Raw genomic sequence first — 15,962 nt, forward strand, 5'->3', positions numbered from 1 at the left:
TTTGTCCAATTCTTTGTTATGACACGCGTCCTGACTCCAGATATAGATCAATTACGTGGATTGAACCTTACGTGTAATGATAGGGTTATGACCTAAGCTGACCGTTCCATAATAGAGAGACGATAATACAAGATTTAGTCAGGTAGTATGATGAGAAAATGATTAAAAATCCATAGAAGTAGTACAAATGCAATCTTTTCTCCTAAATGACCAAATCTTAAATGTCTGATCACCTATTGGACGGTGAATAAGCACGTGTTCAGCCAGTATTCTGCGTGTGATCTGCATGCAACAAGAACAATCCTCTACTTTAACAAATTACATCCTACCGACTTATGTTTTTTCGAGATATGTTTATTTAATCCTTGTATAGTTGTATTGTTAAAAATTCATATCCTTGTCTAATAATTTATACATAAATCTGATCGAACCATAAGTTAATTAAAAGGATATAAACTCACATCTAATGAGGGTCAGAGGTAAGATTAATAATTTTTAATAATGATCTAGCAACACAAAATACTAACCTAAAAAATGGGAATTTTGGATACTTTCCTAAATTATAAATCAATCTATTACTTAATTTTAAGACTTATATTCTTCTTTCTTATGTAGTATTTGAATTAATTTGCTAGCTAGGTGTTTCAATAAGCTATATACTATATAAATAAGTATATGTTGCTATGCTAATTTAATAATATATATATATAGCATATAAGAAAAAGAAGAAGAAGAAGAAGAAAAAAAAAAAAAAAAAAAAAAAAAAAAAAAGCCTAAATTTAAGATGACATTTATGATGGAGCACACGAATATTCATTCGAGCCAATCTAAATCTATTATATTCGATAATTCAATTATTAGTATGGAGTAGTGCACTAATAAATAAAACATGTACATAATTCTAGGCCAGTAATGTGAAGGCATTTTAACAATTTTTATGAAAGGAAAACAAAGACGCAAGTTTCATCTTTGTCCTACATTGTAGCGCAAATTAGATAGTGCAGGCAAGTACATACACATGCATTGCTCGTTGTGCACGCAATCCATAACAACTCCAACAAAGAATACACGATGTCTCCTTCAATTCTCAATGCACAAAATTAAAAGAAGTATGCGTTTTTTAATGTTCTTTAATTTAAAATATTTTCTTTTATGAATAGAGATAAGACATGCATGTTCTTTGGGCTTGAACCATGCAATCATGAGCTCTTTTTATTTGAGAGGTATGTACCTTTACTTTAGATTATAAGTTAATGTATGTTTATATATGAAAGTCTAACTGGCTAATACAAGAGGGGGGGTGAATTGTATTTGAGGTGAAATCTAAAAACTTTTGCGGAATTTAACTAAATGAAATAATGACGAGAGAAGATATAGGCTTTCTAAATTTCCACTATGTAATCAAACTCTTTACAAGTGAAGATTCAAACCCGTTAACAAGTTCCACAAATTAGGAACTTGTTCCCAACTCTCACAGAAGCCTTCATCAACGAAGCTTCCTAGACCTCACTTTACAAACTCACAATCCCAACCCCAAAGTACTTGAATACAATCTGTGATTACAAATACCTATTGCACTCAAGCATATAAGAAGGATAATAACACTCTTTATGTTATTAGATGGCTACTGGAATTTTTATGCTCAAGAGTTATGTTTTTCTGAGATAGTTTGCATGAGTATTTATAGAGAAGGCTTAGTCATTAACCTCCACTATAATCACGTCCACATGCCAACACCCCACTAACAACTTGTGGAGTTATCTTGACAGATGGTGATCATGAAGGAGGTTTCCTAGCCTTATCTCACTAATCCACTATCTCAACAACTTGATAAACATTAGCTATGATAAACCATATAATCAGAGATTTTCACAAAGAAAACTGCTTGCTAACTTTATCAAAAGTTTGTTTTAAAAAGATTTTATTTTTAAAAAGGATTTTATTTGAAAAGATAAATTAATTATTTATATTAAAACAACTAGATAATTATCTTTATTCGAAATTAGATGACTAGATAAAACTTTTACAAATTATCTTTTAAAACTAACTTTTATTCCAGTAGTCTTTTTAATAACATAAGTCATTGAGTTCCTTTCCGACTTCATATTATTGAGTGCTCACAATTAAAACTAGAATGTGAGATTTGCATGAGGCTTTTTAGAGAATGCTACTCCGCATCCAAGTTCCTACTCCGGAACGAACTTTGCTTGAACCCTTTATTCACCAAAGACTCAAAACATTCATTAGTCGAGTTTGTCAATTTGTCCATCAAAACCAAAAGGCTCAACAAATTCCCCCTTTTTGATGATGACAAACATTGACAAACTTAGGTAAATAAAATCATCCAGACATGCAACAAAAATTTAAAGCAAGACATGAAAACAAAAAGAGTAATTAAAGAACTTAGAAAAATACTAAAAAGTATTTATTTTAAAAAGACTGAGCAAAAGAAAAATTAACAAAGACTTTAAAAACTTAGATTACTAGGACTTTATTGAGTTAACTGAACTTAGCAAAAGTTTGTACCTTCGATGTGTGAGTTCCTTGGTAAACACCTTAGCCGCCATGAAGTTTGTCTTTTCCCCCTTTTGGCATTATCAAAAGATTGAAAAAAACATTTTGCTATACTCCCACTAGACTACGTAGGGAATAGTGAGCTCAAATAATGCAAGGCAAAAATAAGTTAGGTACCAAATTATCAGCAAACACACACAATCATATGAAAAATACGAGCCAAGTTCCCATAGACGAAAACCAAAAGCAGGAAAGAGTAGCAAGAGTTAAGAATTACAAACTGAAATCCAAATGAAACAAGCAAAAGCAAAAGAAATTAAAAGTGACAAGTTCGAAATTGCAATTATGGGGAATAGGTAGGTTCATCAGCTGGGGTTATGGGGTCATTAGAAGCTTCCTCCACTTCTTCAAAAGCCACCCTGTTAATCGTCTCCAATATCTCCTGAGTGCTGTGCAGTATGTTCTTCTCAGCAGCATCAACTTTGTTCTCCATCCCAGTAAAACTGGTTGCCTGAGCATCTGCCACAGCCTGCACTTGGCGTTGAAGAGAAGCCAGCTGCTTTGCCACGTCCTCCAGCTTTGTGCAGACCATCTTTATCAGCTGCTCCATTTCTGCTTTCACCTGTTGAATATCAAAAATAGAAGCATTTGTTCCAGAGAAGGCAGCAAAGCCTGTAGGCTGTGATGTAGGAAAAACTGGGGTGGGAGAGGGAGAAGTCTGTTTTGGAGGTGAAACAGGAGTGGAAGAGGGTTTAGCTTGTTTTGGGGGAGAGTCATGAACAGAAGATGGCTCGGAAGCAAAAGGAACTTGTGTAGGGGTAAAATCAGGGTCAGAGTGATCTGAAGAACTAATGTCTTCAAGAATCACAGGCTTTAGAGTAGAAGTAGCAGGTTTGACAATTTTCCTCTTACTCCTCCTTAGTCCCCCTGTATAAGGGAGGTCAAGACTCTCACTTTCTGAGCTAGATTCCCCCTCACTCTGAGTCTCCTCTTCTTTCTCAGAATCTGCCTCATGTGGTTCCCCCTCAGAAATTTCTTCCTCCTCTTTGTCTTCCTCTCGTTTTTCTTTACTTTCTTCTTTTTCAGATTCACTTTCCTCCTCTCCTGACTCACTTGTATCTCCCTCTACAACCTGTGTTTTCCCTTTTCCACGATTTTTCTCCTCTCCTCCTCTAGTCAAGAAAGTAATTATCCCACTCTCAAGTTTAAGGCTCAGGCGAAGCAAAGATTGCTCCGAGAGAATGTTCTCAGGTTTAATATAAGTGGGTGACTCACTTTCAACATCAATCCCAAAAGACTTAAACAACATAGTGAGGAGAGATCCATATGGAATAGTAGTTTTAGTAGCATAGAAAACCAAATGTTCAATCATCAATTTTGGAAAGTTTATTTTTATTTTCCGAGCAAGACAAAAGATGATGGTTGCATCTAGTAAGGATACTGTGCTTCGTTTTTGCAAACGAGGAACAATGCCTCTCCATGTGAAATTGAACAATAATTTGTGAAGAGGAGTGAGTATGTTATGATGTGAAGTCTTGCTTTTCGGGTTTCCACCTATAAATTTGATTATTCTATTCTCATCATAATGCCCAATTTGCACAATTTGTTTGTGTTTTAGGTACGAACTATAGCCAGAGGTGGGGACTTGAAACAAGTTCCCTAAATATGCAACATCAAAATGAATGTGAGTATCTTTGACTGTAGCCGTGCATACACCATTGTTGTGTTTGAAAGTATTTTTGAATTCAAACAAAAGCTTGGGGTAAATTGGATAGTGAGAACAATTTTGGAACAAATGCACCCATTCTTGATAATCAATTAAGGAGATGAATTCGGAGAACTTACTTGCCGTACACCAGTCATAATTGATGTGATAGCCGTGAGTGTAGTTCCAAGATGGAAGCTTTTGAGAGCTTCGCCTCTTTCTGTCACCTCCTTTCACGGTTGTAGCCTTTCTCTTTGTCGGAGCTTGAGGGTGAACGACGACAAGTGGGACTGGTTCAGGGGAGCCGCCAGCAGACGAAGGCTTCCGGGTTTTTGGTGGTTTCGGCGTTGAGTTTAGATTGGTTTTCATGGTTATGAAGGTGAGTTGAAAGGAAAGAGAAGATGAATAGTGTGAATAGGAAGGAGAGAGAGTGAGGCCGGTTTTTATGAGGGTATATGGAGAAGTTAATTTGATGTGATTGATGAGGGTGGAGTGTTAAAGGAAAAAAGAGTTTAATTGGGAAGGGTGAGAAAAAGTGACGGTTTATATGGTGAGGTAGTAGAGTAGTTTTAGGGGTAGTAGGAGTTTAATAGGGTGAATCAATTGCAACTTTCAAACTTATTACAATAAAAGATAAATATGTAAAAAAATACGGAAAGTAAGGAGTAGTGAATATATTAGCTCCTTATCTTACGTGAAAAAAAAATCTTTTTGTATTTTTGAATTGTATGAGGAATAGAAAAAATTGAACATAAAAAATAAGGAAGGAAAAAGATAAGAATAAAAAATAAGGAAGGAAAAAAGATAATAACAAGAAGGAAAACAGATAAAAAAAAATTAAAAAGATAGATAAGTGCAAATTGATCGTAAATTATGATGATAATTTACGTGATCATAATACAGAGAATAAATAATGATGAAAAGGGAACTTGAAACAACATGGCTCAATATTTTTAACATATTAAAAGTATGTATAATTGACTTTTCAATACTTCACAAATCTTTCCCCTGGGTAATTTCAGCTGTGTTATGCACACAAGATTGAGCATAGCATTGTTAGTTACATCCGATTTTACCTTAGGGGTTCCAAACAGAAATCACTTGAGTCGTAGCATCCCCAATTCCACACGCATCTTTTCAAACTTGTCTCTTCTTAAAGGCTTAGTTAATATATCAGCAATTTGACATTCAGTAGAAATAAAATCTAGCTTAATTAAGCCCTTTTCAACATTATCTTTCAAAAAGTGATGCCTTACATGTATATGCTTAACTTTAGAGTGTTGTACTGGATCTTTAGAGATGCAAATGGCACTTGTGTTATCACAATGAATAGGAACGCACTCTAAAATAATGCCATAGTCACGCAACTGTTGTTTTATCCATAGCAATTGAGAGCAACATGCAGTAGCAGCCACATATTCTGCTTCGGCAGTGGATAGAGCAACAGTGTTTTGTTTCTTGGAACTCCAAGAAACCATGCAAGAGCCTAAGAATTGGACCATACCTGACGTGCTTTTACGATTTACCAAATCTTCTGCATAGTCAGCATCAGCATATCCTCTTAGGTCAAATGAGTCACTTTTTGGATAGAACAGGCACAAGTCTTCCGTCCCTTTTAAGTATCGTAGAATCCTTTTGACGGCTGTTAGATGCGATTCCTTTGGATCCGATTGAAATCTTGCACAAAGACCTACACTAAACGAAATGTCAGGTCTGCTAGCAGTTAAATATAACAAGGAACCTATCATACCTCTGTATTTTGTTTGGTCCACACGAGTTCCCTTGGGGTCTTGGTCCAACCTTGTGGTTGTTCCCATGGGAGTGTGGTTTATCTTTGTGCTTTCCATACTGTATTTTTCCAATAACTCCTTCACATATTTCTGCTGATGGATCATTATTCCTTCGTTAGTTTGCTTAATTTGGAGCCCAAGGAAGAAGTTGAGTTCCCCCATCATGCTCATCTCAAACTCACTGCTCATTAAATCGGCAAAGTACTTGCACAAGGATTCATTAGTTGCACCAAAAATAATATCATCAACATAAATTTGTACAATTAATAAATGAGTTCCTTTTGATTTTAAGAACAAAGTTTTATCAACTTTTCCTCTTTTGAAATCATTTTGTAAAAGGAATTTAGAAAGTCTTTCATACCATGCTCTTGGAGCTTGTTTTAATCCATACAGTGCTTTATCGAGCTTAAAAACATGGTTAGGAAAGTTTGGATCCTCAAATCCAGGTGGTTGTTCAACATAGACGTCTTCCTTTAAAAAACCATTTAAAAAAGCACATTTGACGTCCATTTGATAAAGTTTAAAACCCATAAATGCAGCAAATGCAATTAAAATACGAATTGCTTCTAATCTAGCTACAGGAGCAAAAGTCTCCTCAAAATCGATACCTTCCTGCTGATTGTAGCCTTTAACAACCAATCTTGCCTTGTTCCTTACAATTGTGCCATGTTCATCTAGCTTATTCCTGTATACCCATTTGAGACCAATAACCTTTTGATTCTTTGGTTTAGGTTCAAGGTGCCACACTTTGTTTCTTTCGAATTCATTTAATTCCTCTTGCATGGCAACAATCCAATCAGCATCTTCCAAGGCTTCTTTGTGATTTCGAGGTTCCAGTGTTGATAGGAAGGCGTTGAATGCACAGAAGTTTCTCAGTTGGGATCTCGTCTGAGTTCCCTTGCTTAGGTCACTTATAATTTTATCCAGGGGGTGTGACCTTTGATGTTTCCATGGCTTTGGATGGAATGATTGAGCTGGTATAAAAATGTTATTTTGAGTTGCTCTTTCTTCCATTTCTTCATGGTGTTCTGCTTCTGCATTTGCTTCGCCTTCTGTGTTTTCTATTTCTTCTGTATTTTGAACAGAGGCTTCAGTATTATTTGGAACTTTAGTAGGTTCCTTATCAGTATTTTCAGTAATTCGAACAGGCTGCTTTCTGGGAATTAATTCTTCATCTTGGTCTGTTGAACGAGTGAGACCAATTTCAAAATCTCCATCTTCATATTCCTGTATACAATCATAATTATTAGTTTCATCAAAAATCACATGTATACTTTCTTCTACACACATAGTCCTCTTATTGTAAACTCTATAAGCTTTACTATTAGATGCATATCCTAAAAAGACTGTTTCATCACTCCTTTCATCAAATTTTCCAAGATTTCTTTTATCATTATTGTGAACAAAGCATTTGCATCCAAAGGCTCTTAAATGAGCAATATTAGGTTTTCTCCCTTTTAACAGTTCATAAGGTGTCTTGTCCAACATTGGGCTGAGCATGGCTCGGTTGATGATATAGCATGCTGTGTTGACGGCTTCTGCCCAAAAATTCCTTGGAAGCCCACTTGCTATTAGCATTGTTCTTGCCATGTCTTCCAATGTTCGGTTCTTCCTCTCAACCACACCATTTTGTTGTGGTGTTCTTGGCGCTGAGAAATTGTGACTTATTCCCTGTTCTCTGCAAAATTCATCAAACTTGGAATTTTCGAATTCCGTACCATGGTTAGTTCTCATATGAATAAGTTGATTACCTATTGATTTTTGTGTCTTTTTCAAGAAAGTCATAAACATATCAAAAGTTTCATCTTTACTATGTAAGAATATGACCCATGTAAATCTAGAATAATCATCCACAAGAACTAAGACATATCTTTTTCCACTTCTACTTTGAATTCTAACGGGGCCACACAAATCCATATGAATGAGTTCCAATGGTTTTGTGGTGCTTACCATTTTCTTTGATTTAAACGATGATCGAACATGCTTTCCTTTGATGCAGGCATCACAAATTTTGTCATTTAGGAACTTGATAGAAGGTAGTCCGATTACCAAGTCCTTTGACCTTAATTTGTCAAGAAATGAAAGACTAGCATGTCCAAAACGTTTATGCCATAGAAGTGGATCATCCTCAATAACACTTAAACAAGATAGATTGTATTTTGGAACTTTGTTAAGGTCCACGGTATACGTGTTCCCTTTACGAGTTCCTTCCAAAACGATTTTTCCAGTGTTATTGTTGATGATTTTGCATTTTTCAGAAGAAAAGCTTACAGAGTTTCCTTTATCACAAAACTGAGAAATACTGAGTAGATTATGCTTCAAACCCTCGACTAAAAATACATTGTCAATTGCATGGGAACTTGACCTTCCTACTTTGCCAACAGCAACAATGTTGCCTTTCTTATTGTCTCCAAAGGTCACTGTTCCCCCTATATAGGCCGTTAGTGAGAGAAATCTGGATTCATCTCCTGACATATGCTTAGAACAACCGCTATCGAGGTACCACTGGTTGTTCCCCCTCACTGCGACCTGCAAAAGAAATTAAGGGTTAGTAGCAGGAACCCTTTCATTCATGGGTTCCTGTGTTGACACATTTGAATCAGATTTCTTCTGCCAAACATAGTTCACATTCTTATTGTACAGATTTGCTTTCTTAGTACATTCTTCACTGCGATGTTCCTTTTTACCACAAAAAGAACAAACGGTCTCACTAGGTAAGTTCACATATTTCTTTTTCTTTCCAGTGGACTTCTTCTTATGAACATAGCCTAGACCTTCTGTTCTTTTTGTCTGAGCTTCCTTTACCCACTTGGGAACACCCGTGCTTGCTGTATTTTTACTTTTTCTTGCAATTTCTAGGTCCTTTTCTAGTTTCTCATTTTTATCATTGGTTTCCTTTATCTCTTTCTTAACATGCTCTAGTTCATTATTAAACAAGATTAAAGGAATTTCAGTAGACCTGCAAGAATCAATGTTAGTACACAGCATTTTATATTGAGTTAATTCAATATTCAGCATGATATTCTCACTCTTGACTCTTTCAAGGGATTCTTTTAACATAATATTTTTATCTAACAATTCAAAGAATCTGCCTTGAACATCATTTCTTAAGCTATTCAGATACTTAACATGATCTTTACAAATTCCAGTTGCCTTTTCGGCTTGCCTTAGTTTTGCACATAATTCTTTATATTCATCTAAGGTTTCTAACAATAAAGAGATTAACTTATCCTTTGAGAGAGATTTTAAATAACTAGGTTGAATGACTACCTCATCATCATGCTTTGCCATTAGACAGAGATTGGCTACTTCATCGTCTGTGTGTTCCTGTTCCTCTTCTTCGGAACTTGATTCTCCCCACGTGGAAATCATTGCTTTCCTGAAATTTATTTTAGAAAAGTTAGGCTTGGAGTTTCTGTTTTGATCAGCTTCTTTTCCCTTGCCTTTCTCAGATTCCCATAATGGACACTCTTTGATGAAGTGGTTGGTGCTTCCACATTTGTGACAAGAAGACTTGGCTTTGGATTCCTGATTTCTTTTACTGTATCCTTTCTTTTTGTCTAAAAACTTGTTGTTACGGTAGAATTTTTTCAGCCTTCTCACCAACATTGCAGCTTCTTCTTCATCAATGTCAGACTTCTCTTCGGATTCTTCATTAGCTCTTAGTGCTAGCCCTTGACTTTTGACAGTCTCTTGAGTCCGATTGTTCGACTGGATCTCGTGGGTAATGAGGGAACCCGCAAGCTGTTCCAGATTGAACTTGGTGAAGTCTTTTGATTCCTGCACAGCTGCAACCTTTGATCTCCATCTGTCATTGTCTGGAAGACTTCTTAAGACCTTTCTGACCTTCTCATCTATAGGAATTATCTTACCAAGACACGTTAGTTCGTTAATAATACTTTTAAATCGAGTAAACATCTCTTTAATGGATTCTTTGTTTCCCATTTCAAAGCGCTCATACTGAGATAAAAGAATGTCTATTTTGGAACGTTTAACATCTGACGTTCCTTCATGTGTAACTTCCAGAAGATCCCAAATTTCCTTTGCGGACTTGCACCCTTTGACACGAGTATGTTCATCGGGTCCAAGTCCCCAAATTAAAAACTTTTTGGCAGTAGCATTCATTTCTAGTTTTTCGAAATCAGTTTTTTCATATTCATCCATAGGTTTAGGGATTACCTCATTGTTAGCATTCGTTTTCGTAATTTTGTAAACTCCTACTTGTATAATCCGCCATACCTGATAGTTCTCTGCTTGGATAAAGATTTCCATCTTATCCTTCCAATAAGGATAATATTTGTCGTTGAAGTATGGAGGCCTTTGAATGGATGTACTCCCGAATTCCTTTTCCTCTGTGTAAGCCATTTTCCCAGGAACTTACTCAACAGGGTTGCCTGCGTACTCTGAGTTCCTGCTCTGATACCAACTGAAAGTCTAACTGGCTAATACAAGAGGGGGGGGGGGGTGAATTGTATTTGAGGTGAAATCTAAAAACTTTTGCGGAATTTAACTAAATGAAATAATGACGAGAGAAGATATAGGCTTTCTAAATTTCCACTATGTAATCAAACTCTTTACAAGTGAAGATTCAAACCCGTTAACAAGTTCCACAAATTAGGAACTTGTTCCCAACTCTCACAGAAGCCTTCATCAACGAAGCTTCCTAGACCTCACTTTACAAACTCACAATCCCAACCCCAAAGTACTTGAATACAATCTGTGATTACAAATACCTATTGCACTCAAGCATATAAGAAGGATAATAACACTCTTTATGTTATTAGATGGCTACTGGAATTTTTATGCTCAAGAGTTATGTTTTTCTGAGATAGTTTGCATGAGTATTTATAGAGAAGGCTTAGTCATTAACCTCCACTATAATCACGTCCACATGCCAACACCCCACTAACAACTTGTGGAGTTATCTTGACAGATGGTGATCATGAAGGAGGTTTCCTAGCCTTATCTCACTAATCCACTATCTCAACAACTTGATAAACATTAGCTATGATAAACCGTATAATCAGAGATTTTCACAAAGAAAACTGCTTGCTAACTTTATCAAAAGTTTGTTTTAAAAAGATTTTATTTTTAAAAAGGATTTTATTTGAAAAGATAAATTAATTATTTATATTAAAACAACTAGATAATTATCTTCGATAATTATCTTTATTCGAAATTAGATGACTAGATAAAACTTTTACAAATTATCTTTTAAAACTAACTTTTATTCCAGTAGTCTTTTTAATAACATAAGTCATTGAGTTCCTTTCCGACTTCATATTATTGAGTGCTCACAATTAAAACTAGAACGTGAGATTTGCATGAGGCTTTTTAGAGAATGCTACTCCGCATCCAAGTTCCTACTCCGGAACGAACTTTGCTTGAACCCTTTATTCACCAAAGACTCAAAACATTCATTAGTCGAGTTTGTCAATTTGTCCATCAAAACCAAAAGGCTCAACAATATACAACCTTTTTCTACAATGTTCCTTCATTAAAATTTAGAGTTCTTATGTCCTTATTAATTTATGGCTTCACAATGATAAATCTTTTAATTTGGATGCACGGTGAGCATTGTGCGGCGTGGGTGAAAATTAAATTTTATTTGCACATAAACTACATGTACACTCTGCACCCCATGATCTTTATAAACTTCAAACTTTCATATTTCGATCGATTTATTCTAGTATGATGATAGAAATAATGATGTGAATATTGTTCAAATTTAGTTATACATGTAATATAATAATGGTGCCACACTGCCACCTACATGACTACATTCACATTTTTTTTTTTTTTTTTGTAAAGATAGTTATTATATGAATAATTCATGGGTTTTAGAAACTATTTTCAAGCAAGAAATACTTAAAAGTTCTTGTCAAAAAAAGAAAAGAAATACGAATACAAAAAAGTTTGGTTATTACACCCCAAGTAGAGGTCAGGAACTAATTAAGCATGTTGAATTCTGTCAAACGATTTGTTGTTATATGTATGACAAGCCTTCTGGATTCCCTTCATAATAGTTAGATTGTAGTTCTCATTGCTCATCAACATGTGATGATGAACAATCCCAAAAAATAGCAATTATCTAATTATAGTCAACTTTCTGTATATGTATAGTAGCTCACACATGACTTCATTATTATTCCAATAATAGGAAGTTTGAGATAATGAGATGGCGTGGCACACATTCGACCAAATAGGAAAAAAAAAAAAGGCAAATTAATTCCCAATCTAACATCAAATGTCCAAATGAAAAAGCATGAGGTTGGAGGTTCAATTCACAAGAAACATTTTGAGGGATGAAAGGAGATTTCCTTACCTATTCCCCACTCACTAAAATTGCCTAACCCGATAACTCTGGACGGATTAACCCTTACCCACTAATGTTACTTAATCTGTGTTTTAAGAAATTGTGTTCTGGATGGCATGTAGCAAGTAAATAGTCCCTTTGTAATCTTTAAGAGTGATTTAAAATAAAAAGTATAGTTTATGAGTCCACTTAATAGAATTCATCTTAACTTAACAATTTATTAAAATAGTGAAACATGACCTAATGGTACAAACTATCCCTTTTAACTTTTAAGTTGTTTGTTCCTATATATTCTCCCTTGCTTTCTCCGTATCTAAAAGCAACCTACAAAAACATACGTACGATACAACCTTTCCCAATCCGATAAGTATTAGCGAGTTTATCACAAGATCCATGCAACATCACAAACATGACCTTAACGTTTTTGGATCACATTCCAAGATACAAGAAACATGCATAGAAATGAGCATTTTATAGCTTAGCTAACTACTACAAACTACCTCCATTCTTAAAGTTCGACTCACTTATTATTCATGTGGTTAAAATAAAATTAACTTTAACCATATTTTATGATTAATACAATCAAAATAATTTAACAAATTTGATCTTATTAGATTCCCCTTTATGATAAAATTTTCAAATATCAACTTTTTAAAATTTTTACTTATACATAGTCGAAGTTATTAATGATTAAAGATGTACATTGAAAACTGTGCAAATACAATGTAAGTCAAACTTTTAGAAATAAAGGGAGTACAAGTAATTAATAGTATCTATCGCAAAATTTAGTGCCAAAATTTGGAAATTTACGGCCACGTAATTTGAGAGAAGCGGTTGATCAATGACATAGTAATTGAAAGAGGATTTTGGAGCCAAGCATATAACCATCACAATATCTTACAACTGTTTATTTTTAAACTGTACTATATACACTTATATTTCCAATAATATGATGTGCAAAGTTTAATATTTACCGAGGAAAGAGGTCGGTGTAACGCTAACATATATTGTTTTAATTCTCATACTAATATGAAGTATTATAAGTCATACTATTCATCTATTTCGTTTTTGATATATCACTTTTAAAAATATGGAGATTTAGGCAATTTTGGAAGATGAGAGAAATAGAGGAAAAGAAATTCCTATAATATGAGAGATATAAAGAGAATTTATCAGCTAAAAGAGAAATAATAAAACATCCTTATTTAAAAAGCAATGTATCTAAAACGAAATCAAGGGAGTATTAAGATTGTATCTAAAATATGGATGCACCACGTTTCATGTTGTAGCTCTCGACAACCACAAAAAATGGTGTTTACAGTTTTCCACCGTTTTAATTTTGACCGGTCAATCCTTGTTGTCTATTTACATCTCTCAACCGCCTTCATACTTCTTGTCCAATTAAAATAAAAATACATTATTATATATAGCTTTTGATGTACTATATTTATACTACACTACTATATACTAAAGTTTTGATTTATACTCAGAAGTCACTTGGACTCATTTTGAAAGGTTGATCTTGATCATATGCATGTCAATAATAGGGAAATTAAATGATTAAGCACTTCATTATTAGTTGATAAGCATATTGTGTAATAAGCTAGTTTGGTTTAATTAGGTTGTCCATAACCCCATTTGTATCATTACCCTACATTCCTAAAATGAATTGATTTTTATTCTAATACTTTATAATTGAGCTAACTTAAGTACAAGTGACTTGTTTGATTAATTAGGCTGGTTTATGATGGAATCTTCTTAATTAAAATTTTTAGATGATATATGACAAAAAAACATCATTAAGTAAAATTGTTAAATTTATCTCAGTGTGTATAATTTTTAAAATGTTAATTTTCATAATGATGCATCACTGTCTGATTTGATATATGCGAATCATTATTTGTCTCACTTGATTCTAACAAGAACAAATATTAAGTTTATGAAATAAGGTCCATTAGAAGAGAACGATAAATGTTCTTAGTCTTATTGACTAAATAATTAACTTACATGCAAGTGATCTGAGTAACCCACATAAGACTTTTACTATTATTAGCTGATTATTTATGTATTAGCTAATAAATTGATATGAAATTCTATTATTTGATAGACTTTTCCCTAGTCAAAGATTTTCATTAATTTGTTTATTAGTTGAGTTATGTTAAAGTCTAAAGGGTAGTGTATTATCAACCTTCTTATTATTATTATATATAAATAGTTGACTTGAATTGATTTCCATTAGATATAATATATTTTTCATATATATAAATTATGTTATTAAAAAAAGATCAAGGACAAACTAGAATATTAAATAACTAATTTAATCTCTTGAAACTATACTATATATGAGCCATACAAAGAATAATAGTATATGATTGTAGAATATTGTTTGCAATAATGAAAACTAAGCTAATTATAAGATCAATCATACATATATATGATATATAGTACCAAGTTAACCTATACTTTAGTAGTAAAAGTTGTCACTTGATAATTTAATTTTGAGGTTTCAAGTTGAACTTCTCACTAATACATCATGTGAGGGATGACCCCTTCCCCCTTTACCCTTTCCATCTCCTCACATGCTATTGAACCCAAACACACCTATTTGGCATATTGATAGGCTAATAAGAAGGGGGGACCCACCAAATAATTACCTCTTTTAATAAAATTATTGTACTATTAGGTTTCTTTCAAAGACAAAAACTAGAATAATAGTCATCATGCATGTAATAATATTTTGGATCATCAATTGAAACATGTGGTGGGTTACTTGAGGAGTTAAAGTTGATGTTCTTTTTACCAAACAATCATAGAATAATGGGTCTAAAAGCACATAAATTTATTAGATCCTACTTGTATATAAATTTATCAAAACATAACAATTCCTAGCTAGTTGATATTCTTTTTTCGTCTTGGATGATTGGTGATTCGATTTTGAATCAAAATAAATTCATAACTTCTTTACTATTTAGGGTATGTAAGACAAAATATTTGATTCTTCATTCTCAATAAATAAGGCATAGAGATGAAATTCCCACATATAAAATTACATATTGATACTAATGAATCTGTATTAACCTTAACTTTACAACCCTTCAAAAAAAAAAGAATCCCTTAATTTTACAATTTTGGATGTAACTACGTACAACACCTACTTAAATTACATAATTATAAAAAAAATCTTGATTTGAAATTGATTGAAAATACTAGGCTAATCTTATACAAAGTAATAGTACTCCGTATTATCTTATCATGGAATATTGTTACACATACAGCGTTTCATTTAAAAACTGATCCCCATGAAGTAAGAAATGAGTCAAATCTTTGCAACGAACTTCTAGCCATTTTTGCAATCCAGGAGCTATTTTGGAATTATTCTAAAGCCTTATGTGGCTCAAACTTCGGTCTGTAATAACTGTAACTACTATTTTGGTACTAACTTAGAGTGAGTTCTAGTCAACTTTTTTGTTTTAGTATTTATTCTATGTTCTGTTTCTGAAAAAAAAAAAAAAAAAAAAAAGAGTCAAATCAAAGGATCCAATCTCACAAATATGAATATATGATGCACATAATTCATTAAACTACGAATGATATTTTTCTATTTAAAGTGTACTACAGTCTACAAATTGCTGTTTTT

This window comes from Chenopodium quinoa, unplaced genomic scaffold, assembly GCF_001683475.1.
Source record: "Chenopodium quinoa cultivar QQ74 unplaced genomic scaffold, ASM168347v1, whole genome shotgun sequence".
Taxonomy (NCBI): Eukaryota; Viridiplantae; Streptophyta; class Magnoliopsida; order Caryophyllales; family Amaranthaceae; genus Chenopodium; species Chenopodium quinoa.